The sequence below is a fragment of the Haemaphysalis longicornis genome, unplaced genomic scaffold, assembly GCF_048455015.1.
Source record: "Haemaphysalis longicornis isolate Haplotype H1 unplaced genomic scaffold, Haemaphysalis longicornis Haplotype H1 scaffold_5, whole genome shotgun sequence".
Taxonomy (NCBI): domain Eukaryota; kingdom Metazoa; phylum Arthropoda; class Arachnida; order Ixodida; family Ixodidae; genus Haemaphysalis; species Haemaphysalis longicornis.
This window is the reverse complement of record NW_027526385.1, coordinates 200,292,172-200,318,116: the sequence shown is the minus strand read 5'-3', so window position 1 is coordinate 200,318,116 and position 25,945 is coordinate 200,292,172. Positions and strand designations below refer to the sequence as shown.

The following is a 25,945-nucleotide window of genomic DNA, read 5'->3' as shown; positions in this document are numbered from 1 at the left end:
GGGCCACGGTGTGGTGCTTGTGTGTGGACCAGTGTTTAAAGTACAAGGTCTGAAGCACTGAAAAAAGGAACTTTAATTACATTGCAAGTGTACAGCAAGTGAACCACAACGGGGATGAAAAATCTTTGTTGCACCATCTTAAAGAACCGCGCCCTTCATCGCGTGAAAGCACACTAAGGTTCCTTGAACATTTTTTTATTGGTACTGGAGTAGCCTCGTTTTGTACGTTTGGGTTTTTTTCTGTATTTTTCTTTCCTTAGAGTGAAATAGTGTTCCTACATGCGCATAACGTTTAAGAGTGGATGGTGCTGTTCATTCAGTTGTCACGTTTGAATATTTACAGGCTTCGTGGGGTGGTTACCTCTAACTGTAGGCGGCGGCATGAATTTGTTCTCACGAGCACTGTGCGAGTGGTTGAGCACTTTCGTTTATTGTTTGGTGGTGCGGTAGGCACACCTTTTTTAGTGATGATAACCACGGGACCCTGGCACTACAAAAGTGCCATTTAGTGTTCTCACGCGTAAAGAGGTAAGTCATTAGGTGCGCTGATGCCCAATCTCTAATTGATAGGCAAATGTGTAGGGCAGGCTGGCGAAACCACCAGCAACCCCCTGTATAGTATTTATGCAAAGTTTGGTGGTGGCATCTCAAGCAAACCAAGGAATGTGCAAAATGGTGCTCTTGCCTAAGATTGTTACGTAGAATACAATGCATGGTTGGCCACTTTTGCAATAAAAAAAAATGAAGTTTTTCTTCGGGTTAGAAGCATGTAGGGTCATGTTTTTTTTGGTAAATGGGAGATACCTAATGTAATGGCCAGTGTTGGTTATGTGTGTATTACGTTGTTTTGCGTACACGGCTAGGCCAAGGCAACAAAGTGTGCCGCGTTTTATCCGTTGCTGGTGCGGTTGGCTCACTGTTAGCATTGGTAGCTAGGGTGTGTGCCCTAGTATTGTGGTACCGTGCTCATTACAATTCCTATTACCTGGGATGTTGCGCGTACCTCCCGCATAACTGCTTGAGAGTGTTTTGTTTATTTCTTACTCTGCAGAAAGACATAACGTGCCATGAGAGTTATAGCTGAACGTGCAGTGAGCATACAGCTGGCATATGGACAACAATCTTTGTGCGGAGGTGTTAAGCTCCGTATCCTCATTTATTAAACGAAAGCGGACGGTGGCTCATGTTTCGACATTGCCTCCGTTTGCAGCCGCCATACTGCCTTACAGCCTTACAGACGCGAGGTCAGGGGCCACCGAGTACATGCTTTCTGTTCCTTCCATTTGTGTGGCAAAAGAGCGGGGTGGTTAGCCCGAGTACCTTTGTTTCGTTGCTATGCGGTCAGTTCTGTCGAGTGGTCTCAGTGAAAGGCGGATGGGTGCAAAGCAGTGAAAAGAGCGCCGGCGCGGGGTTCCATCTCGGACACCGCGCATGCTGCTAGTATGGCCTGCTGACATTGGGAAGTGCCTCAGTAGTTTGTCAAGGTGGACGAGCTTACGGGAAGTGATAGGATGTCGCGTCTTAGTGTTGGAAAGGCGCGCGGCATATTCTTTGAAGATTTACGAAGCCGTCATAGGTGCTGTTCTTTTATAGTTTATTCGCTTCGCGAATGCTCGCCTGCATTTAGAGCAGCTCTTCCCGCGAGTCAGTAGGCGGGCTCCGTCATCCCTTATTCTGCGAGGGGATTAGCCACGACTCACTCATTGAGCTGGCGAGCGCTAACGGACAAATGCGAGCCGGCAAGGTGAGGACACTGTAAGATGTTTGCCGTGCAAAGACCGCTCTAAGAAGCCGGCTTCGGCTTTGATCAAGTGCCCCCCCCCCCCGCTCGACCTATTGATGTGACCACTCCGCGCAGTCACTGACCTTGGGTAGCAGACGTCTTGCCTTTGCTTGTCGGTTGCAACGTACTAGGAGTTGCACTAGAGAGAGTATTCGGTAATGTGACTGCAGGTGGGATCATGTTTAGGATTGGTTGGTTCTAGCGGCCAATCGGTGCTGCATATTAAATATGTTGAAAAGTGTTATCGCTCCTTCTTAACGCCGCTTTGGGGTATGGTTTTTGGGATCAAAACCAGAGAGTTGGGTTTTTCCTGTGTCGGTGGGTCAGTCGGTCGGTCGGTCAGTATCTGGTTCAGCATAGATCTTGGCCCAACAGGCTGCTGCGGGCAGATTGACAATGTAACAGTTATTCTGTCGTGATGTGACGTAAACAGTGTAAATAAACCTAATATGCAGCAAGAAAGGCAGTCCCAATTTTAACCTGCTTCATGCTTCAGACGTCGGTATCGGAGCTAGTGGAAACCATCATCACGGCTCGAGCATCAAAAGAATCTCATTGTTTTATTTTTATCATTTTCCAAGAACATGGAGAGGCGAAATCTAACGGCGGGATCTAAGGTCGTACAATAATTTACGGTATTGCGAATTGGTAGTTCAGCCCCCATTACCTTCGTATTTTTGGAACCTGACTGAGTTGTTGCGGATGAATGTACAGTATCGTAGCGCCAATCGAATGTTCGCAATATCACCGGACGTGGCGTGCAATATTTATGGCGCCATGGTACACCAACCAAAATGATGAACACAAGGAAGAACTAGTAGTTGTGGCGTAATTAAATAAAAATGTTTTTTTTTTCGGCGCAGAGTACTTTACGGGCTCGCCTTGTCGTCTTAGATAGATCCCTGGGCACAAGAAGAGCCTCACAGCATTCCGTCGTAGTGGCTGCCGTCGCGTCGTCCCACAGAGGCATCGATATCAAAGCAGTTTGTGTAGTCAAGAGCGTTCGGAACTCTTGAACCACTGGCGCGTGTCATACATTATGCCATTGTTAACACAGAGAAACTGAAGGTACATTTATAGCAATATATAAGGTATTAACCGGCAGCGGCCGCGTTCATTTATTTAGGAACACTAATTTGCTTGCTTTTTACGATACTGAACAAAAAGTGGCAGTGCAACGCCAGTACGTGTGGGTGGAAATGCAAGAACAAAAAAAACTGAGCTCCTGCAAAAGGAAATTACAGGATTAGCGCGCGAGCACTCTGAAGGCAGCCAATTTGAATTGCATTGTGTAGTAGCATTGAGTGGACAGCGCTACTACAGCCCATTAAGGCGAATCACTGATGTGAGTTTCCAACAGCTTTCACATTGAGTGGAATGGCTATACCAGTTTTCGTTCACTGCCGTTTGGTGATTGGTTTGTCCTCTCATTGCTTAATAGGCCAAACGTAAAAAAGAGAACCACAAGATCAACAACAAAAGGCATGGGCTTCGCCATGGCCACCTGGAAATAGTTTGCCTCAACTTCTAAATACATGGCTTTAGCTTTACTGAAGTATGTGTCCTCTGCTCTGGCACCACGTACCACTTCGTGAGGCAACGGGTTCATGCCCTTCTTGCCTCCCGTATTGGCCGTGAGGCCCACCACTGGAGAGGCCGGCGCTGCAATGTTTTGCCGTCACTTGCAGGATCTCCGTTGCTTAATTGCTGTGTAGTTGGCTTGCAGCACGTACTTCGTTTTGGACGGGCCTTCCAAAAATATGTCTGTCCTAATTTCCGTCGTTTGAAGTTAATTCACATTAAGTCAAGCGCAGTTTGACCTCATCGGGAATTCATAACCGCATTACTGTGGTACGTTCTCCGAAAACAACATGAGCATGGTGGTTTTGCGCATGTATCGCCCGAACCAGGCGTAAGCGTGAGATGGGGCTTGTTTCCCCGATGAACAATGTACAATACGATGATCGCCGTGTTAAGTTTCTAGACTCCCCTGGTTTGTGAGAAACATATAAGGAGGAAAATCATGAAACGTGCATTGCTCACCGAAAGGCCCCGCACACGTACTAGCTGTGCCCTTCCGCACGGCCGACGAAGTGGCTCGAACCGACGCAGATCGCAACAACAAAACGTTTCCGCTTTTCAAATCACAAAGGCGTGAAAAATAAATTCATGATTCGTGAAAGTGGAGCTTCATGTGATGAAAAGTTGTTTTAGGTAGTATCCTCAGATGTGGTTTTCAAAGCGATGCTCCAATATCTTCCGCGATTTAAGCCGACTCGCCGCGGAGGTCGGTTCGGCACCGCCAGCCCGTTCACACGTAGGGTAGGGAGTGGCCGAAGGTTGGCGACAGCTGCGCGCAAGAATCGGCCGAGGCCATGGCAGGCTGCTTCACCATCGATCGTTTGAAACGCAATTACCACGGGCATAAAGTTCCAGTTCGCACGACAAGGAGAGCAGCATTGCATTGAGAGCTTGTGTTAGGGACTGTTATTTGGAACTGCAACAATACTGACGATGAAATATCCACCATAAGGCTAAGCCTAAATTTCTCAATATTCGGCTACGTGTATCCGAAGCCGGTTCGCTAGCTATTGGAGAAGCTCCTGTCGTCGCGGGCGCTCGGGTTGCGTATGGGTCCCTTATCTTCTTGAGGGACCCGAACGCTCGGTTCTCCTATTCTGAAACTCCACATTAACTCGTAGACAGCCTCGCCTTCTGTAAACTGTCGTGGGTTTCGAAAATGAGGCTAGAGGAAGGAAGGTTCAATTCCCAAGAGGAGACCCTTACGAAAACTAAATACATATAGCAAGGTCCAAACCCGCTCGAAGGCGTAGAAAACTCACGTTATTACAATTTATACACTACGGAGAAGTCGCGAAAAGTAAATATAGCCGTGCGGAGTACAGGCTACGGCAGTGTTTGTTAATCAAACCCGAGCATAACTATAACATTGTAGGGAAAATAGGCGCTGCTTAAGTCAAATTGCTGATCATAGCAGCACGTTTAAACACGTGCAGCGAAGCAATCCGACTACCATTCATGCGTAGTCATTCATTGACCATGAAAATGCGAGCAGTACGCGCGGGGAGATCACAAGTGAGCAACGCATTTCAGTCGCTGTTACAATGTGTTTTCTTGCACACACAGTATCGTACTTGTCTCGTCACAAGTATTCCTTATTAAATTTACAGCGCACTTTTGTCGGCATCACTTTCATCGTGCTTGGCGTTAGCTGGCTGCGTACGAGCTGTGTGTCGCTATGATAGCAACTACCTAAACGCGGCGGTGTCGCCAGGAACAAGCGAGACGCAAATTGCTTGCCCAGATTTTTCGGCTTGCAGAGCACTTTTTTGGAAAATTCGCATTAAATTTACAAGAAGGAGGAGATGGTGGCCACAACAACAAAAATACGTTGTCGCATACGCCCAGGAGCTGTGTAATAGCAGAAGACCACACGACCCGAAGTCCTACAAGTGACGTCCCTCATAAGTTGCGCCTGGTATGTCTTTGAGGCGAATACGCTTCGAATGGGCGTATACGCATCCATAAAAAAGCTGGAAGCAGCGAGGAACAGCCTCAGGCCAGCCTACACAAGAACTCAATGATTTGCCTTACACCGCATGGCTTGCTCGAATGACTCCAATGAAGACCAGTCTTGACGAGCGCATCTGATAAAGGCCTACTTCGCCGTGTTCTCGAACCCGTTCGTCTGAGGTGGCTCCAGAACCTTCAACGCTATCCCGGAACAGACGACATCATGTTTTGTGGGCGAGGCATAATCAGTCACGATCGTAGTTCGCGGCAGCACTCAATTTGTAACAATTCATTTTCATCGAATTGCACATCCGTATCAAACCACAGCTTTCTGTATCATTGAGCGGGACGTGCGGCGTTCGCAGCCATAAATGGGCTGTATTATCTGGCCAGTAAGCAAGAACAGTAGAACCGAAGCCTCAATTGGCCACTTGGGGCAGCGTTTGGCGCTGAGGGTCCCATCGACTCACTGGAATGTGCCAATTATCGTCTCGGAGGCAGGCGAAATTATTAAAATTACCTTTATTCCGCAGTAGTTCAACTGTACACTATATAGAAGGGAGCAGTGCTCCCTAGATTGGACGGAACACCGACACCCCACGAGTTCGCTAAGGCGTTGTAGGCGGGCTCTTTGATTCGTCTCCTTAGCATAGACTCGCTTAGCATTGTGGTCGCAGGGCGCAACGTTCCTTGTGCAAACACGTGCGCGGAGAAAAGGCTTTAGGGAAAAGGCTCCGAAGAAGAGGCACCCCTCGAAGTCAGTTTTACGCCTCTGTGAAAGAGAAAGGCTCCCCGGGGGGAAGGAGGGTGCTCGCCGGCTGATAATGCAGGCAAGTGCGTAGGTCGGCGGGGGAGGGGTCATGATATCTCTCACGTATGGTCCCGTCGGCGGCTCCGATCTATAAGCTCTTAACAAGGGATGGGTACACACGCGGTCCCCACAGGCGGTAGTACTTCAGTGGGGGGGGGGGGGGGTACGTCACGGGATCTGGCGGACAATTCTCATGGAAACATTACAACCATTAACGACCTTGCCGGTCAGGAAAAACTGGGTTGGGAGTGCCGCCAGGGCGGGCTTTGTAATGGCCACGTGTGAATACATGTTTTCATTTGGTAAATAAATCTATTCATCTGCAACTATAGTTCTGGAAGTCCGCTTTTCTGTAAAGTAAATTATTGGCCTTTTGTGTTTTGGTGTTGCAGAGCACCTTTAGTGGGCTAATACAAAAGAGGGAGTCGCAAAGCCATTTTTTTTAAATAAGAACAAAACCGATTCGCTAAAACACAATTTAATGAAGACTGGTCTTATGCAGTGCGTTTTACACAAAAACAGTGTTTTAATTTATTACATTGCATTGATATCTCTTAGATTTAAACATTATCACTCAAGTGTGCGAGTGTGTACATTGAGTGAAGTTCAATATGTTTGGTTGTAGACATTGTTGATTGTAACGCGGCGCATACATAAAGGACCTTGAATTGATCCGCTAAAACAGGCACTCTTTTTTTCATAAGAAGTATAGCTTCCATTTAGGGGGGGGGGCGAAAAGGGGCAGGGTAGTAACAAGGCCACTGAGGAAATACAGTCTTCCTGAGTGAATGTGCAGAAGAATGGCACAAAATGATTGAAGAAATATAATAAGGGAAGTTTATTCAAGGGATGATAATGAATCAAATTAGGTATGAATATTAAACTTTCTAAAAGCGAACTTTTTTATATTGAGTGACAAAACACTGCAACAATTAGACTAATACAACAACCGTGGCCAGTGTGTTACTTCTAATACCGACCGCGTGATAAAAATCCGGCACCGAGTAGCAATGGCTTGCTGTGCATTGGTAAGATAATAGCTACTAATGAAAAATAGGCTACCCCTATACTTAAAAGAAAAGAAATTGAGCGAATTCATTCTAGTAGTAACGACATACAGTGCGTAAACTTGGCGCCTTGCTAACCTATAAAGCAAACTAAGTCCGCGAACTCGCCATGGAGCTAATATTGTAAGCAGTACCCCTTTAAAAAAGAAAACAAGAAAACTGGATCACGTATGAAACTCGATTAGTTCATATCATAGTTCAAGTTAAGAAAATGAGCTAGACTTGGGCTCACCATGTAGTACGACGAAATCTGAACCGGTTTACCCCAAGGGCAACCGAATGGACACCAATGTACGGGACCAGGCGAATGCAAGGGCCCTTAACCGTTTGAGGACCACAATTTAATATTTTGTTTACACGTGTGATACATTTTTGTATAATCTCAAAGCACTTCGGGCATCAGATATATGAAGTGAGAAAAAAAAAATTGGTTTATTACCACTGACACTAGCACCAACAGGGCAGTGGGAAATACTCTGCCCGGGCTTCCCACATACCATTTCTCACTACATTGTCACTTATCATATCACTTGTCATAACCACTGCCCATATAAGATTTGAGTCATTTCAGGTCACGAAACGACATAGTCTTATATCAGTCAACCAGCAGGAGAACCCCAAAAATGATTGAACTACACAGAGCTTTATTGAGGGGATAAAGATGGATATCAAGAAAATAAAATACTCACAAACTCTTTAAAGGCGTATGTTCCAGCATTTGTAACAAAATATCAGGACAGGTGGAATAATATAACAACCTAGGCCACTGGGTTAGTGTCAATAGCGACTACCAGAAAGGAATCCAACGCAGACAAGCAACCTGTTGAGGTGCATTTTGCTAGAATTCGAAACAATGAAGAGTTAGCCACCTGTATTCATAAGAAGAAAGGTGTTCCACGATTGCATCCTGCCAGTATTGACATACACACTTACACTTGGCACCTTACTAAACCCCAAAGGGCCATGGAGAAAATATTATTCGGAGTAACACTTGCGGACAGAAAACGACAACATGTATTAGGAAGCAAACTTGAATAGGAGATAACCTGGCTGAAGTTCAGGAAATAAGTAATTCTGGGGTGGCTATGTAGTACGATGAATTAGCAAACGGTGAACCATCAGGGCAACAGGATCCACGTCGAGTGAGGGGACTCCCTCAAAATACCAGCTCCCCAACGGGGCTTGTTACAGTTAGATTTTAGATTCCGCCTCAGCCAAGCGTGGGCTCCTCTTCGTATCCTTCAATACACTTCGCCTGGGTGATCAGTCGAAAAAATTTTGTAATATTAATTCACGATCATTCACAGAACTGCAAATAACGAAAGTGAAATAAACACTTAAGAAAGCTGTGAGTTTCATCTCAATCTTTTAGGGCCTACAAATCGCCTGATGGAACTGCTAAAAAGCTTCCCTAAATGTACAATCTGGTGAACAATGTTAACACTTGCATAAATTATGTATTGGTTATTCTGTGGCCATTTAGCTTCTTGGGTATTTAGGTTTCACAAACTCCCATTTTGTGAAACTCGAGCAACACGCTTTGAACATACAACGACATTTTAGAAATACTCATTCAATGCAAACTGCTTTCGGTGGTCATTTTCTCCTTTGCACTCAAGAAAAGTGGCATATTCTTGACCCTAATGTTTGGACCACTGGTGGAGGATAAACTTCGTGCGGTGCAAGGTAAATATTTCGTTTATTTTAATTTGGAAGGCAGGCATACTGAGTTTAAGAAAAGTCATCAACCATAAAAATCCTACATTTGGTTTTTTTTTGTATTTACAAGGTCCTGCTCCTGGTTAAATATTTACCCATGAAATATTTTTGATTATTACACTTTGCTTAAGATGTGGCATGCGCAAATATTTTAATATTCTGTCGACAGAGAGTATTTGCTTTTACAGAAAAATCTTTCATTGATTCTACTGTTTGATGCCAGTTCACAGACGCGGAACGCTATAGTTATCGGACTACTAAAATATTATTTCTTCTCTTTTAGTGAAAAGTTTTATCGAGCATACTCTTGTATAAGTTCATGATCCCGCGCTTCTTGTTAAAAGTGCTAATGGAATACTAGTACACATTCGAAATAAATATTTAAAGCATAGATCGTTTAGGGAAGATAATTGCGCTTGGTTTTCTTTTTCAAAATTCATCTTGAGGTTGTAAGACCTGAGTTGAAGCGCTCTCCTTGTAGGGCAGAGCTGTAACGAATATGGTAAAACCTGCTTAAGAATGTTTACAGAGGCTTACTTTTGTAAAACAGGCAGGCTAATTTTTAGTTTTTTATGCAGATGAGTTCGAAATGGTATTATGTTTTTCAAATTGCAGCTTGTATATATCGTAAGTAGTTTTCCAGAACTTCATTGCAATAACGTTTATCGACACTATTGGAGTCATTTTTTGTAACTTGACGTCGACAACTTGACAAAACTCCGTCTCCGGTCTGTACAATAAATAGGCTTGCATACAGAGGTAGTACTAATATTTTTACAATTATTTTATTACAGGACGAAGTGTGTATGTTCTGGTAAATTGTGAAACACATGACTGCCATATTTGTAATGCTGGAACCATGGGCGGTGTTTTTACAGTTCCGAACATACACCTGTAAAATATAAACTTATAATAGAACAAGTCAACTTGATGGCACACGCAATGCACATAACAAGACGGACCACCTCCCGGATATCAGTCGTGTTAGCTTCTTTTAACATTAAAATAATAATTCCTGGAGACATCGAAGGAAGAAAAAAACGCCAAAAAAAAAATATATATGTATATATACGTCCTTACGCTGCCTCTGACCCCATAGGGAAAAGTGCGCCTTTGAAGGTTATGTAGATATTACTGCCATTCTGCAAAAAACTTTGGTTACAAAAAGAAATTGTGTATGTGTATGGCAGCACCAAATATTTGATAATGATAGGGCCCCCCGAAAGCTCCATAAACAAGAGCAAGATCAGAAACTACCCTATGACGAAATTGGAATTTGTTTTTAGTAACATAAATGCGGAATTCCCAAAAAAGACGAATGCATTCAACATTACCTTTTTCAAAACACACTTCATGATCTGGACTGGTAAAACTCGATTGCTACTTGCTATGAAGACGTTGTGACCGTCGCCAGTTGAGGGTAACTGTCAATGTCCTTGCGCTCTTTACTTTGATTCATAACCGTGGCTTCGTCGTTATTGTCAAACTAATGCTTTTATCACCACGATATATCGCGGCGCTCGTTTATGATTGTCGTTCGGAGGTTGTTAATGAGTCTGGACTACCACTCCTGAGTAGAGGGCCTTGTCGAATGAATAAATCTTTCTTATAACAGTCCGTAGAATGCTAAACGAACAGTTCGCCAACGAAACTTGTTCTTAAGCGTTTACAGTAAGTCCGCTGTGTTAGGTGAATATTAACATTTTGAAATCGGTATGCTGGCCAAGGAACCAGCTACCAAAAGAGCCACCCGCCATGATCCCCTCTATCATACCCTCGCCAGTCTCTTGAAAAGCATGGTGATCTGAAACCGGCAATAGGATTCGCAACTGTTCACCAGTCTACACTGACGACGTAATGTAATCGTTACCCAGCCATACCCATGTGAGCTTTCTTAATGAGATGATGTTTTTTTCAAACTGCTTAACCATCTCTTATACCTAGGTGACCTTGAAAAGACCGATGGGTATATCAACAACTGTTCGTTTTCGCACCTCAGCGTGCCATATTTTTCGGTCACTTTTATCTTTACCACCAAAAAAGACGGTCTTACGTGTCGCCAAAAAAGATGGTCTTACGTGTTTATTAACCTTTTAAACCTAAACGTGTTCCACTGAAGTCGTCGTTGCCTTCTGACGATGCGTAATGTATATATAACGTAAACCCACTCGATGAACTGCGTAATCAGTTTATTTCAAACCTCAGAATCAATTCCCTTGGCCTGAAACGTGCGACTACTGTTTGGACGCTGTATAGACATAAAAGCGTTTGAACAAGCTGCAATTCTAGCGCTTACAATTTGTCACGTAAAATGCTTCCACGCGCACACTGAAAGTTACCTCTTTGCAATAATCCTCCCGATCATAAGTGAAGGCAAGAAACAAATACCAAAGCATAGCATGTCTGAAACTCAGTGCCAAAGCTATATAAATAAAAAAGAATAAAAAAGTAAACTGCACTATGGTAATTTAGCAAAATTTATGTGCATCACGTGGTTATGCACTCTAAGACACGTGTATCCTTTTATGCTATTCCTCAAGCCCTCAACAAATTATGGTCTCTGGTATCTTTCCTCGGGAACCACTCATGCTCACCGCACTAGTTCCTTTAGCGACCGCCACACTATACTTGTTGCTGTGGTTGTCTCTAGGACTGACCTCTCGTTTTTGCTAACAGTGCAAAGAGCATGAGCGTTGAGCATATTGCCGGGAACCATATATGGGTTTGTTTATTTATTGTTTGTTTTACTGCCGGAACACGCCCGGCTGTGTTATCAGCCTTCCAAGGAAAGCACGTCTTGCATTCTTTATTTTTATGCCACACGGGCTATCACATTGAGATAAGCAGACTGTTTCGACCATTGTCGCAAGCAGAGTATGATCTTCTGTGACCAACAATGTTCTGGATGTGAATCGACGGTTCTAGAAGCACTCGCCCCAAAAGATTAAAGCCTGCAGAGCAGGCGCGTGGCGTTCGGTTCGATGGCACTGGTCTGCGCAAGTCAGTTTGTTGACCCGTGCTTCGCTAGCTCTGTATTCTTTTGAGTTATTAGGAGAGCACAAGTTCACTCCAAGAAACTCGTTTCTCCTGCAAGACAACTGCGTCGTCTTTGGCTTCGTGACATCTGGTGGAGTTGCGGGGTATATGCACCCTAAGTCCTCGTCAAGCCGAGAAGCAAGCACGACTCGTGTCAGCCGCCGACAGCAAGATTTGCAGCCAGATTATGGACTGCTTCCTGATAAAGTGAAAAAAGAAGACGTCGTGAAAACCACTATGACAAACGCAGGCACCATGACCATCACTCCCAGTCCTTCCCTCGTTCTTCAGCAACCCAGGGAGCCCCCATCATACCATGGGTCACCTTCGTAGTACCCCGAAGACTGGTTAGAGCAAGTCGAACGGGTCAGGCTGTTCAATCGATGGGGCGATGCGGAGGCACTGAGGCAAGTGTTCTTCTACATTGACGACTCAGCAAAGATCTGGTTCGAAAACCATGAGAGCTTTCTAGAGTCTTGGAACGATTCCGAACGTATTTTTTAACGACGTTCACCGCGGTTGTGCGAAAAGATCGGGCCGACGTCTTGCTCCGGACGCGGACACAACACCCTAACAAAACTGTTGTGTTTGTCGAAGAGACGAAGAGGCTCTTCAGGTGTGCTGACCCTTGCATGGCGGAAGAAAAGAAGTTACGCTTCTCAATGCGCGGCGTGAACGAAGAATTTTTTGCTTGATTTGACCGCAACCCGCCCAAAACCGTCACCGAATTTGTGACAGGAGCCAGCACAATTGAGAAGGCTCTGGAAATGCGTACTAAGCAGTATGACCACAACTTTCTTGCTGCGGCCAATGCGAACTTCGTCGACAGCATGCGGATTCCGGCAGACAGACTACGTGAGTCTATCCGCGCAATAGTGAGAGAGCACCTGCGGAAACGTCTCCCCACGCCACCTCAGCCGCAAGTCGCTTGCTTTACCAATGTGATTAGGGAAGAAGTGCATCAAGCGCTGGGTACCTCAATGACGTCAGAAGTACCCCGGGAGCTCCAAACCATGTCCTACGCGGCTCCTGTTCGCCGGCCTCGCCCACCTGCGACCTACCGTCACGAGGCTCCATACCCTCGCCCCATGTCCCCTGCCCGACCACCTGTGGTGCAAACTCCCGCGCCAAGGAAGACCGAGGTATTGCGATCGCCCGATAATCGTCCGCTGTTTTACCACTGCGGAGAGGCCGACGACAGCTACCGTGGCTGCCTCTACAAGAGGCTTGGTTTGCGAGGCTTGTAATTCGACGCAAGACGACCCCGACCCCGCCAGTGCCCAACTGAGATCGAAGACTACCTGACCAACACTCAACCGAGGACAACCCCGATTCAACCGTTCGCCGTCTCACCACCCGTATCAGTCTCCGAACCACTGGAGCACTGCTGACTTCTCAGGTGGATGCTCCCCCAGCCCATGCGGGGAAAACTAAAAGCAGCAACTTCTGGGGGTGAAGTTGCACAACGGAGAAAAAACGAAAACCTTCAAACGACGACTGGCCGCACCCAACACCGTACCCACAGCCCGATGACCTTATCTACCCGGACGTGACTCGCAAACACGAAGAGAACAACACGACGCGACGTGTACCCGAAATGGTAGATCCTGCCGCTGAGAAGAAGACGCCATTGACGACGCATAGTGCCCGACCGTCAACACGCACAAGCCTAGAAGAAACGCCCCAACGCACCCGAAACTCGAGGAAAGCGGCGTCCGACGGCCAGTTGTCCATCGACGGCTTGACGTAGTAGCCCTCATCGATACGGGAGCCGACTACTCAATAATAGGCTGCTCATTTGCGTATAAAACTAAGAAAGTTATGACCAGATGGGACGGTCCGCACATACGTACAACAGGAGGCCACCTGGTGACGCCAAGGGGAACGTCCACATCGCGCGTCACCAGGTGGGGACGTGCAAATCGTGCACATCTCACGGCACAAAGTACCTTGCGGTGTTCGTCGTTCTGCCTAACTGCTCCAGCGACGTAATTCTCGGAATAGATTTTTTGACGGACAAGGGTGCAATAATTGATCTACAGATCAGGTTCACAACTATTTCCTCAGATCACTTTATGACGCCAGATCCGAATCCCGAACACCGTGCTGCTTTAAGGATCGCTGATGATCATGTCACGCTGCCACCCCGCGCAAGCTTGATGATCACCATCTACTGCGAACATGCTGTTCCTGACGTCGACGCTATCATAGAGAGTGACCAGAGGTTGCTCCTCGACCGCGGTGTCTCCGTCGCAAGAGGTATTGCCCGCTTTACGCTACGCCAACTCAAAGTTTTCGTCACTGATTCAGTGAGGAATACCAGCATCTGAACAGGCTGCTGCAATTGCGTTCGTCGAAGAAACGCAAGAAGCAAAGACATGATTGCGGTGGCCGACTTAAACGTGCACCTGAAGATACCTTCACGCTTCCGAATCACTTCAACGTGAATCCAGCGTTACCGCAAGAACAACGAAAGAAATTATTGGATATGCTGCGTTACTCCAGAGAGTGTTTTTCATCGAACACAAAACAACATCAGACACCTCTAGCGAAGCACCGAATATCGACCGAAGATGGAGCCCGACCTAGACGACAGTCACTGTACGGTGTGTCTTCACACGAGCTGGAAGCCATCCGGACTCAAGTCAACGGCATGCTCAGCGACGACATTATACAGCCGTCGAAAAGCCACTGGGCTGCAGTGGTCCTACCCATGAAGAAAAAAGACGGCACATTAATGTTTTGCGTTGACTACCGGCGACTGAAGAAAATCACCAAAAAGGACGTGTACCTCCTCTCCTGCATTTGATGGCGCCCTTGACCACCTCTGCCACGTGTATTACTTGTCATTGATGGATCTGAAGACCGGCTACTGGCAAATTGAAGTGGACGACAGAGACTTCGAGATCACTGAATTTATTACCCCAGACGGCCTATACCAGTTCAAGGCGATATCGTTTGGGTTGTGCAAGGTGCCAGCAACGTTTAAACGAGTCATGGACACGATGCTAGCTGGCCTGCATCGTATACCTCGTATACGAGGCACACCTGCCTCGTATACCTCGACGATGTTGTGGTATTCTCCCGGACTTTCGACCAACACCTTGCAAGGTTGCAGTCGGTACTCAAGTCCATTCGTACGTCGGGGCTAACGCTGAAGCCGGAAAAGTGCCGCTTGCATACGAGGAACTCACGTTTTGGGCCATGTCATCAACACTGCGGGAGTGCGGCCTGGCCTGGCAAAAACTTCCACCATAGCGAACGTCCAAGACCGAAAGGTAAGAAGGGTGTGCGGAGATTTCTCGGACTAAGCGTATACTAGAGGCGCTTGGTAGCAAGCTTATTCCGCATTGCAGAGCCACTCACCCGCTTGACGAAGGATAGCACCCCTTTCAGCTGGGAAATTGCCCAAGAAACAGCATTATGCGAAGTGCAAGAATGCCTGCAAAGCCCGCCTGTGCTCGGGCATTTCAACGAAAACGCCGAAACGGAAATGCACACGGACGCCAGTGATATAGACTTCGGTGCCATCCTCGTACAAAAGAAAAGCGGGTGCAAAAATGTAATCGTTTACGCCAGCCGTGGTCTGTCCAAGGAAGGAAGAAATTACTCAGTCTCTGAGAAAGGTGCCTCGAGACTACATGGGTAATCTCGAAATTTCGCTCATATCTGTATGGAAGACCGTTCAAGGTAGTGACAGACCACCATGCGCTGTGTTGGCTCGCAAATATGAAGGACTACTCTGGTCGTCTAGGTAGGTAGAGCTTGCGCCTGCAAGAATTCGACGTTGCAGTAGTCATTAAATCTAGGAGGAACGTTCCGACGCCGACAGCCTGTCCCGCGTCCCCGTCGACCCACCAGCACAAGACCCGATGAAGACAGTGCGTTCTTCGGAGTCGTGCCTGAAAGCGATCTAGCCGCCCAACAGGGTGCCGACCCCGAGTTACGTAGCATGATCGACTACCTGGAAGGATGCAACCTTGCCGTGACCAGAGCCTCTCAACAAAACTCACGTGCACTCAGCCTGAAAAACGCCGTGCCCGTGAAGAAGAATTTCAGCCCCAGACCGAGAGAATTAGCTTCTGGTCATCCCAGCAAATCTCCATGACGAACTTCTGGAAGCGTGCCACGACGACCCGTCCTCCGAACATCTCGGCGCAGCTCGAACAATTGGGAAAATCAAGATGAAGTACTACTGGCCACGCCTTGCATCCGACGTTGCCCACCCCAAACCAACGGACTAACAGAACGTCAGAACAAAACGATCGCGGATATGCTGTCAATGTACGTCGACATTGAACATGAGACTTGGGAATAAGTGCTCCAGTATGTCACGTTTGCGTACAACACGGCTATCCAGGAAACTACGCAAATGACGCCGTTCGAGCTTGTCTATGGAAGACTGCCGATAACGATGCTTGACGCAATGCTTCCGCGTGTAGAAAACGACGACCGTGACCCCGACGTCCAAGGATACCTTCATCGTGCGGAGGCCCGCCAGCTTGCTCGAGTTTGTACAACGGACCACCAGCTGGTGAATGCCGGGCGCTAACACCTCCGACGCAAAGACGCCGAGTACCACCCTGGGGGTCGTCTGTAGGTTTGGATTCCCATCCGTCGACACGGACTAAGTGAGTAGCTTCTGCGACGGTATTTCGGTCCCTACCAGATTATGCGACGCGTCGGCTACCTTACGAGGTGATATCCGATGGTGATTCCGGAACCTCACGCCGACTCACGCTACCCGAAGTCGTCTACGTGGTTCTCGTTGATACCTGACTTTGCAAGATGACGGACTTTTTTGTTGTTTGTTCAGACTGTTTTTTTTTGTATCAGGTTGATGCACTTATAGAGGGGGGTAATGCCGCAAACCATGTATGTTTTTTTTTATTTATTGTTTGTTTTACTGCCGGGACACGCTCGGCTGTGTTATCTGCGTTCCAAGGAAAGCGCGTCTTGCGTTCTTTATTTTTATGCCGCACGGGCTATCACATTCAGATAAGCAGACTGTTTCGCCCTAACGTCGCTGGCCCAGAATGATCTTCTGTGACCTACATCTTCTGTAACCTGCTCTTCTGGTCTGATCTTCTGTGACCTGGATGTGAATCGATGGTTCTAGAAACACTCGCACCAAAAGATAAAAGACTAGAGAGCAGGCGCCGTGGCATTCGGTTCCACGGAACTCGTCTACGCAAGTCACTTTGTTGACCGCTTCTTCGCCACCTCTGTATGCTTTTGAGTTGTTAGGGGAGCACAAGTTCGCTCCAAATAACTTGTTTCTCCTGCGACACAAGTGTGTTGTCATTGGCTTCGTGACAATATGCTACTTACAGACGCCAAGACATCAGCGTGCTCTCTTACCCGTTCCACAAACCCCTCTAACCACCTAAAAAAATTCTCATCTCTCTATTTACGGCCGCTCGCCTTTGTCTGAAACATTTAATCGCTTCCCTCTCTTGTCAGTCGAGACGTCGGTGTCCTTCCTAAATGCCTTGCTCCTAGGCTCTTCTGCCTGCCACAAACACTGTCGACGACAACACGGAACACCAGAATAGTTTTTGAGAAAAACTGTCTTGTAGGAATTCACCAAGTTCTCCTTAGTAGCTCTCAAATACAATACTCCTTTTATAGATGGCAGTGGAGTAGAAGCTGTAGTTTATCTCTACTAATTATGATGACTTCTGATCTCGGTTGTGCAAAGCTATACCTTATACTGGTCAGTGTTTGAATGGGGCTAGCGACGTGACAATAAAACCTACCGAACATTTTACACGACCTGTTTTTCTCCACAGTGCAGTCGATATCACTTCCAAGTTTCGGCGTTATGTGTGCCATCATGACATTTTACGCGGAAAACATGTCATTGGCATCGGCGATGACATTGTTCACTGACCTTTTATCAACATTCGTGACATGTACTTTCCCTAGATTTTGAAGCCCCGCCACGTGGGTTGGTTGCAACAGTTCATTTTGTTCGGTCGCCAAATGATAAAATCAGAGAGTCAAATACATCTACCAATATCCTTATTGAAGTCGTGTTGGTAATGGCAGTGGAAAATTTCACACAAGCAATTGTACTTTCAGTTAGCCCAATAGGAAACACCTGCCTCTAAGGAAAAACAGGTTTACTTGAGCGAACTTGTGCTCCCATAACAAGAGAAAGAATACGCATGCTTTGACGAAGCAGTCAACGTACGCACACCAGTGTCAGAAAATGAATAGCACGGTGTCTTGCCTTTCTGCTTTTTGAATTCGTTTGCTTTCTGAAAATTGCTTTCTGAATTTGTTCCAAGACTCTCGGGAGCACTCATGGTTTTCGAACCAGATCTGTGTTGAGTCCTCAAGATAGAAGACTACTTGCCTGAGTGTCCCCGCGTCGTCCCATCGGGTAAACAGCGTGCCCAGGTCGACCTGCTACAACCAGACTTCGGGATCCTCCTAAGGTGACCCGTAGAATGATTGAAGGTCGCTGAGTTGCTGAAGAATGGGGGCAGAATTCAAAGTGCTGGTCGTGGTGCCTGTATGGATTATGGTAGTTTTCATGAAGTCTTCTCTCTTTATTTTATCCGGAGACTTCCAAACTCTGGCTGAAGACCTTGCCATTGGAGGCTAACATGATTTGGGCTTGCTAGTCGGCTTGACGAGGGCTTAGCGTGCCTGTAACATGCACCTCTACCCCATGTCATGTAGCCAATGACGACGCAGCTGTCTTGAAGGAAACTCAAGTTTGTTGAAGCGAACTTGGGCGCCCCTAAAAACCTAAAGAATACACAGGCGGCGAAGCAGCAGTCAACAAAGCATGGTGCGCAGGTGATTGTCGACAAATCGATTGCCGCGGCGTCTGCTCTGCAGTCATTTTTTTCCCGCGGGTGTTTCTCGAACCATCAATTTGCTTTGAGCACACTGTATATAAAAATATTGTATTTTATGCTAGTCGCAATCACCCTATCAAAGGAGATAACACGTGCGGCATCATCAAGTTGATGATGATGGTTGGATTTTTTTGGCGGAAGGCCAGCTGGGGCAAAGAGCGCCAACCAAAAGTATACAACAGAAAACCATGGCCACTAAAATTCGTGCGCCAGTATAACAGTAAAATAAAAAAAAACAAATGGAGAGGGATGAAGCGTAGAGCCAGTGTTGATTACGCATAATAGGATATGATGTTTAAAAAGTAAACATCAGACAGCTATTTAAAAGCGCGTTGCCGAGAAACAGTGCCATCGTCACCCAAAATAACGAAGGGTTAAGAGGAATGTGTTGTGTGTGTAGTTCCTTGATGTGTTTGTGTCTGGTTGTGTCGAGTGTCTCTGATGTGTTTAAGAGGTGGACTACGGATAGGCCCTCACAACACCTGCCACACCCGGGTCTTGGAGAGCCACTGAGCAGGCGTGAGTGTGTTACATGTGTACGGCCCATCCGCAACCTTGCTAAGGTAACTTCAATGTGTCTGTTGTGTGAGTCACTAGTGATGGTCCCAAGTGTGTTTTTATATCGTGTATCTTGTCATCTGCCTGTTCACTTCAGTGTGTTTGTCATGTGTTGCGAAGTTGTTGTCTAATGTCTGGCTACATGTATGTGTACGGCACTGTTGCTATATCCACTGTATTGAAGAGTGCAGCAGCAGTGGCCAGTTGATCTGTGGTTTCATTCCCGGCTATTATACAGTGGCCAGGAACCCAACATATTGTCATTTCAATCTTTGAGGAGTATGCCGAACTGAGGGCCTTAATAACAATATTGATTACATACTTTTTTGACCATTTTGTGGCCAAACGTGCACGTACAACACTAAGAGAATCTATAAACACTATGGACTTTGAAAATTGATGTTTAACGATATAATGAAACAAAAAATATGCCGTGAGCTTCAGCCGCAAAAATGCTGTTGTCGGAGTTTATTCTTTTACACACATTAAAGTTCGGCCTATGTGCAGCACAAGACACAGCTGTAGCTGTCTTTTATGCATCACCGTAATATTCTGCGCACTGATGCTTCTCCTGCAGGAAGAGAAAACGCTGGCTACTCTTGGTGCCCTGTTTTTAGCGAATTGAAGGAAGGACAAGCCGCAACAAACACCACGGACTTGCCACAGTGCAATAAAATCAGTAATGAGAGTCCTATGAAGTGTGAAAATGACACCGCTACCTCACAAGCTTCTGATCCCACTGTGAAAGGGAACCGCATAAAAATAGATGGACGATTGGCAAAGAGCTGCTCTGATGAGACTTCATAAATGGTTGAATTAAAAGAATGATTTGTCATAGACATGATTTTAGAGGCATACAACAAGTTAGTCTAGGTCCTCTGGCAATACAGGGACCGTTTGGGACACTCTGCACATGTTTTCAATGGGCCTAGTTCGAAAGGCGCACAGGCAAGACAAAGCCCCAAAGGGAGCACCGAGTGAAGCATATTTAGCGCCATCTTTGTCGCAGGGCCATACACAACACTGCCATATTTCAAGCAAGATCCTACCACTGCGGTATACAGGCGCAGGAGGACCTGCTTGTCAGGACGATAGGACTGGTGTGACATGCATTAAGGAAGGTTCATTGTTTTAGGCATTTGTGTTTGAGGTGTTTCAAGTTAGGGGCAAATGTGAGTCTACTATGGAATATTAGGCGAAAAAACTTCTGTTCCCTCTGACAGGGATTACTACACCATTAGTAGAGATGTCAGGGTCCGCCTAAATCCCGCGCTTCCGGGAGGACACAATAGAAATACTTTTTCGGGTTCAGTTTAAAACCGTGTGTGTCCGCCCAGCCAGCAAGCTAGGACTTGCGGTTCACAAACTGAGAAGAGACAAGATTTAAAAGATATTTTCAGCTTATCTACATATACAGAACAGGAAATGGTTGGTGGCAATGACACACGAAGAGAGTTCATCTTAACAATGAATACTATGCTGCTCAAGCACCGCCTTGAGGAACGCCATTTTCCTGCACATATACATTGGAAAGTGCACTGCCAACCTTCACTTGAAAGTTTCCGAAATGTAGCTAGCGAGGGTGTTCAGCATGTTGCCAGAGACACCAAACGACTAGAGGTCACGCAAGATGCTACACCGCCAGGCCTTGTCATAGGGCTTTTCCATGTAAAGAAGACTGTTATGCAAAACTGTTTACGGGTGAAGGCATTTTTGACATGCTATTCCAACGCAACCAGTTGATCGTTGGAGGATCTCACAGCCCTGAAGCCAGCCTGGAAGCTGTCGAGTAGACCATTGTACTCAAAGATGTACATGAGTCCTATTGATCATCTTCTCGAGCAGCTTTCACAGACCGCTTGTCAGGGCAATGGGTCTATAGTTGGCGGGAGAGGAAGGGTACTTCCCCTGTTTCAGAAAGGTTTTAACGATGGCCTCCCTCCAAGAACCAGGAAGACGCCCCGAAAGAAATATTTTGTTGTAGTGGCGAAGGCGGGTTTCAAGTGTCTCTGCGTGCAAGTGTTGTATCATTGTGTTTGTAATGTAGTCTGCGCCTGGAGCTGACGGTTTACAAGTTCTCGGTGCGATATTCAGCTCTTGAAGTAAGAAGGAAATTTTATAAGAGAAGAATGTTTGATGTTTGATGTTTTATGAAAGTGTTGGTGTAGTGGGCTGAACTGGACAAGTGTTGGAAGTGTTGTGCGAGTGCGTTAGCCTCGTCCTCTAGTGGGTCCCCTGTTGTACTAACCAGGGTCAGGCTGTGTGTCTGTGGCCCTATTAGTTTTCGTATTCGTGTCCAGATTTGTGTGTGTCTGTGTATGAATTGATGGAAGTAAGGATGGGGCGCCTACTGTCCTTTTTCGTCTTACGATGCACTCGCTTCCTAAAAGCCTTAGCCCGTGTAAAAGAAATTAGATTATCCGACATGAGGTGCCGGTGAAGGATACCCTAGGCCTTGATCTACGCCTCTCGCGCCCACCTACAGTCCTCATTCTACCATGCCCTCTTTTGGTTGCGCGGAGCATCGGAGGCATGTGGAATGTACTTTTCGGCTGGTTCGAGGATGTGCGCCCTGATGAGTATGGGGGCTTCCTCCACGTGGAGGTGGTTTATGAATGTGTGGTGTAGTTTAGATATTTCTGTGAATGTACTGCAGTCTGCTGTTGATTCATTACACCTGATTTCGGAAGATGGACTGATCGGGCCTGTACCTATATACGTTATAAAAGTGCGAAAATGGCCACTACCATAAGGGACCGCGCCCTCAGCTCTTTCAAGACGTGGAAAGAGAGCTGCAGCACCAATAGCCAAGTCAAAATGTGTATATCTATTGTGTGTTAAGTTATGGTATGTGGGGTGTTTCTTGTCAAAAAGGCATGATCCAGATGAAAGAAACTTCTCCATCAGGCGACCTCAGGCATCCGTGCGAGAAGAGCCTTAAAGACCATTGTGTGCATAAAGTCACCTGTTATGATGTATGGTTCGGGCAGCTGGTCAACAAGCGCCTTGAAGTCAGAGCTCGAGACTGCAAGATCAGCAGGAATGTAAATAGAGCACACTGTTACCAACCTATTAAATAATATTGTGTGATTGCTACAGCCTCAAGGACAGTGTTCAAAGTGACAGGGTGGCATGCGAAGGATTTCTGGGCGACAATGGCCACTTCACCAGAAGAGTGTGTGCAGCCAACCCTGTTCTTTTAAATATTGTGTACCTATTTAGAAAATTTGTGTGATTGGAATTTAAATATGTCTCCTGAGTGCCATGACACTTGGCTGGTTCCAATGCAATATCTCATAGACATCGTCACGGCTTTTTAAGGATGCTTCTACAGTTCCATTGAATAATATTTTCTCTTCCCATTATGGAGACTTAAAAGCTAATGAAGTCTCGGTGTATGTGTGTTCATGTGTCGTTCAAGGCTGTTGCTGTAGGATTTGGTTTTTGGGGCCTTTCTTTTCACTTAGCCATCGGAGGTCGCTGCTTGTGGTGCGTTGCAGGCAAGAACGGCGTGACGTCCATCTTATCGTCAGACGTCCTGGTGGTGCCCGTCGAGCCGGGCCCCCCGGACTTGGCCCCCCTTCGGGAGCCCTTCTTTTGAGCCGTCACCGCCGCGGGCGTCAGCGGCACCAGAAGTTGCACGGGCGGTGCGGTGATGGTAGGAGCCGATGCAGTGCTCCGATAGCCCTCCTCTTGGCACCCTTCCACGCACTGGAGGGCGGGAAGGCAGGCGCGGGAGTGGCACCGGTCCCGATGGAAGCGGTTGAAACCACAACCCCCCCTGCCGCAGAAATCGGCGTGATCACGGGTTGGGCACCCGGAGGCAACCCAGCTGTGGGCGGCTGAGAGACAAGGCCAGCCTTCGCTGAACTGGATCCCTGTGGAAACCAGACGCTGCTCCGCCCCCCGGCGAGCTCCTTCGGTGTACCTCCCCAGGGGGAAAGAGGCGAACCTCTTCCGCGCCTCCTGTAAGGTGATGTTCTCAGGTACCTGGCGACCGTCTGAGGTTTCTACCATACACATAAAACTCATTATCACGGTCGGTTACAGCGTGGGTATGGGGGCTCGGTGTCCGAGGTGTCTCCATCCTCGTTACCAAGATTGATCAAGGTGCCCCGTGTGGGGGCATAAGAAAGAAGAAATGAAAGAAGGGAACACGAGTTTCAGTTGGAACACAGATAACACAGCCCAGCACAGGCGGCCCGTAAAAGATGAAGCAAACAAAGAAATTCAATTCTTGATTCGCGGATGTTTTTCGCTCTACATATTCAGATTTCTACTAGGAACGATACCACTGAGTCCGTGATACTGCCCCTAAGGCCTACTATCAATTCTGTATATTACACTAAAAATTTTGCAGCCCACGTAGGTTCCCTAACCAAAACTAATAAATAAAATTGAATGCGTGTACTCAGGCTTTGAATAAGTATTACTATCAGCACACAACGTACCGCAGATCAGACAAAACTGCTATAGACCATTTGACAAAACTCAAGAGACCGTGCAATTGCCATTTCTAACTTTTTTTATGCAGACAGCAGCAGCCTTATAAGAAATAAAAAATTTAGTTCTGTATTAGCATCCTCATCAGGGTTCCTATTGGGAAAATGGTGTAATTTATTTTTTGACACCGCTAGGGCCGTGTATATTTTTAGAAACCATAGATCGTACGAGATATTGTCGATGAAGACCTAAGCATCAACGTTATTTTATTGACATCAACACTCTGTATTTTTGACGGTTGGTCAAGTGAATAAAACCTAAAGCCAGCTTACAAAACGGCAAAAGCCTGATACCAAACAAAGATGTGTTCGGATTACTAGGCTAAACTTTACGAGCACAATATAAGTGACTGAGAACTATTTACTTGTGTATAATTTGTGCACTCATCAAAAAAAAAATTAAATAAAATCCAAGGCTGCTATTATTATTATCATCATCAGCCTATCTACGCCCACTGCAAGGCAAAGCCGTCTCTCATAGAACTCTAAGTATTCTTTCCATTATTATTGGCGATAAATTTATCCCATTTAACGTGGCTCCAATTCCTACCACGCTAGCATTTTTTAGAGATCCACTCTGTTACCCGCCATGACCAGCGGTTATATTGCCTTCGCATTATGTGCCCTGCACACGCCTGGTTCTTATTCCTAATTTCTCATAATATTTCCTTTACACAAGATTGTTCCCTCAACCACTTCTCCATCTTGTTTGTTAAAGTTACACCTATCATCTTCCTTTCTATTGCTCGTTGAGTCGTTCTCAATTTAAGTAACCTTTGGAGCGACACTCCCAATTTCTTCCTCGTAGGTGAGTACTAGTAAGACGCATCGGTCAAACATTTTCGTCTCTTATATACGTAATTTATTTATACATTGCGGTGTTTAGCCTTCCTATACTTCAAATCCGCACCCTAAAATTCTTGGTTCACACTTTTTTACTGGTAAATGCCTGCAGTATTTCTTTTTATCTTCGTTGTTTTGTGGAAAATTGCAATATGGCCTGACGGCGTGGCGACTCCTGTTGAGACGGCGGTTCTTCTGGCTTCAGAATCTTTTTTACAACCCATCCCCCTGTGGCGGCACAGAGCCGCAGAGAGTTCTGCTACCAAGATTTATGATTACCACGCCGAACGGCCTCTGTGAATTTTAAGTGATAACGCAGCGTTGGCAGTCTCAAACCTACATTGTTTTTTTTTGCATTAAAAAGAATTAGGACACAACACCACACAATACTACGTAAAGGCAATTCAGACCTTCCACTTAATTTCAATCTTGCTGACTCGGGTGCATGGGCCCCGCGCGATGCTGGGGAACTCTGGATGCTGGAGAACCTGCTGCCTTTTGTCTCAAATTCACAGAAACGCGAAATGAGTGTTCGTTATTGGAGATGCTTGAATAAAAAGGGTCAATGTGGTCTTGGGAAGAGGAAGTTGGCAAAACAATGGATCACGACGAAGGTTTAACCGTGTCGGCAAGTAAGATACGTACCTCGGCGGATTGTAGCCAATTTCAGAGGAGTTCCTTAAACCACTTACGTAAGGCTGTGAGGCAACCGCTCTTATTGCTGCTTTTGCTATCAAATACAGAAAGACGAGGTCAGTGTTTTCCTATCGAATCTACTAAATAAAAACTTTTTGATCTAGGGAAGAGACTTTTTGGTGAGGACAAAAGGCAGGTGGAGCAGATACGCCGAAAAAGTAAAGCATAAAAACTACCTTGGCTGAGTCGTACACAATGCAAAGGGCGCCCCTCAATCCCTTCAATAAAAAGACTCTGAAGCGACGGTTGTGTTCTAATCCTCCAATTGCAAGTGATTCAGAGGAGATGTGTGCCTTATAGGAACCGCTTAGAAAGCACACGTTGTAATGTGAATACGAGGTATTTTGAGGTGATGTATCCGATGGTGATGCATGCATTGTGACGATCATGCACGTGGTGCAAGTGAAGTCGGGCCCCGAACCAAAAGCTCTGAATGTCTTCGTTAAGCACAAAATGTGGACGTGATGTCCCGTACTAGTGCCCTGGCCCACAAATGAACCCAGCAAATATATGAAGAAATTACA

General features: G+C 46.3%; 1 long non-coding RNA gene across 1 annotated transcript in view; it reads left to right on the top strand.

The window, feature by feature from the left end:
• The window catches only part of LOC144139590 (uncharacterized), a 28,761-nt gene extending 5,643 nt beyond the window's left edge, over nt 1–23,118 (top strand). The window contains exon 3 of the long non-coding RNA XR_013316288.1: nt 22,881–23,118. This is a non-coding gene — a long non-coding RNA (uncharacterized LOC144139590). The remainder of the gene's footprint in view (nt 1–22,880) is intronic.
• The last annotated feature ends 2,827 nt before the right edge of the window (nt 23,119–25,945 follow it).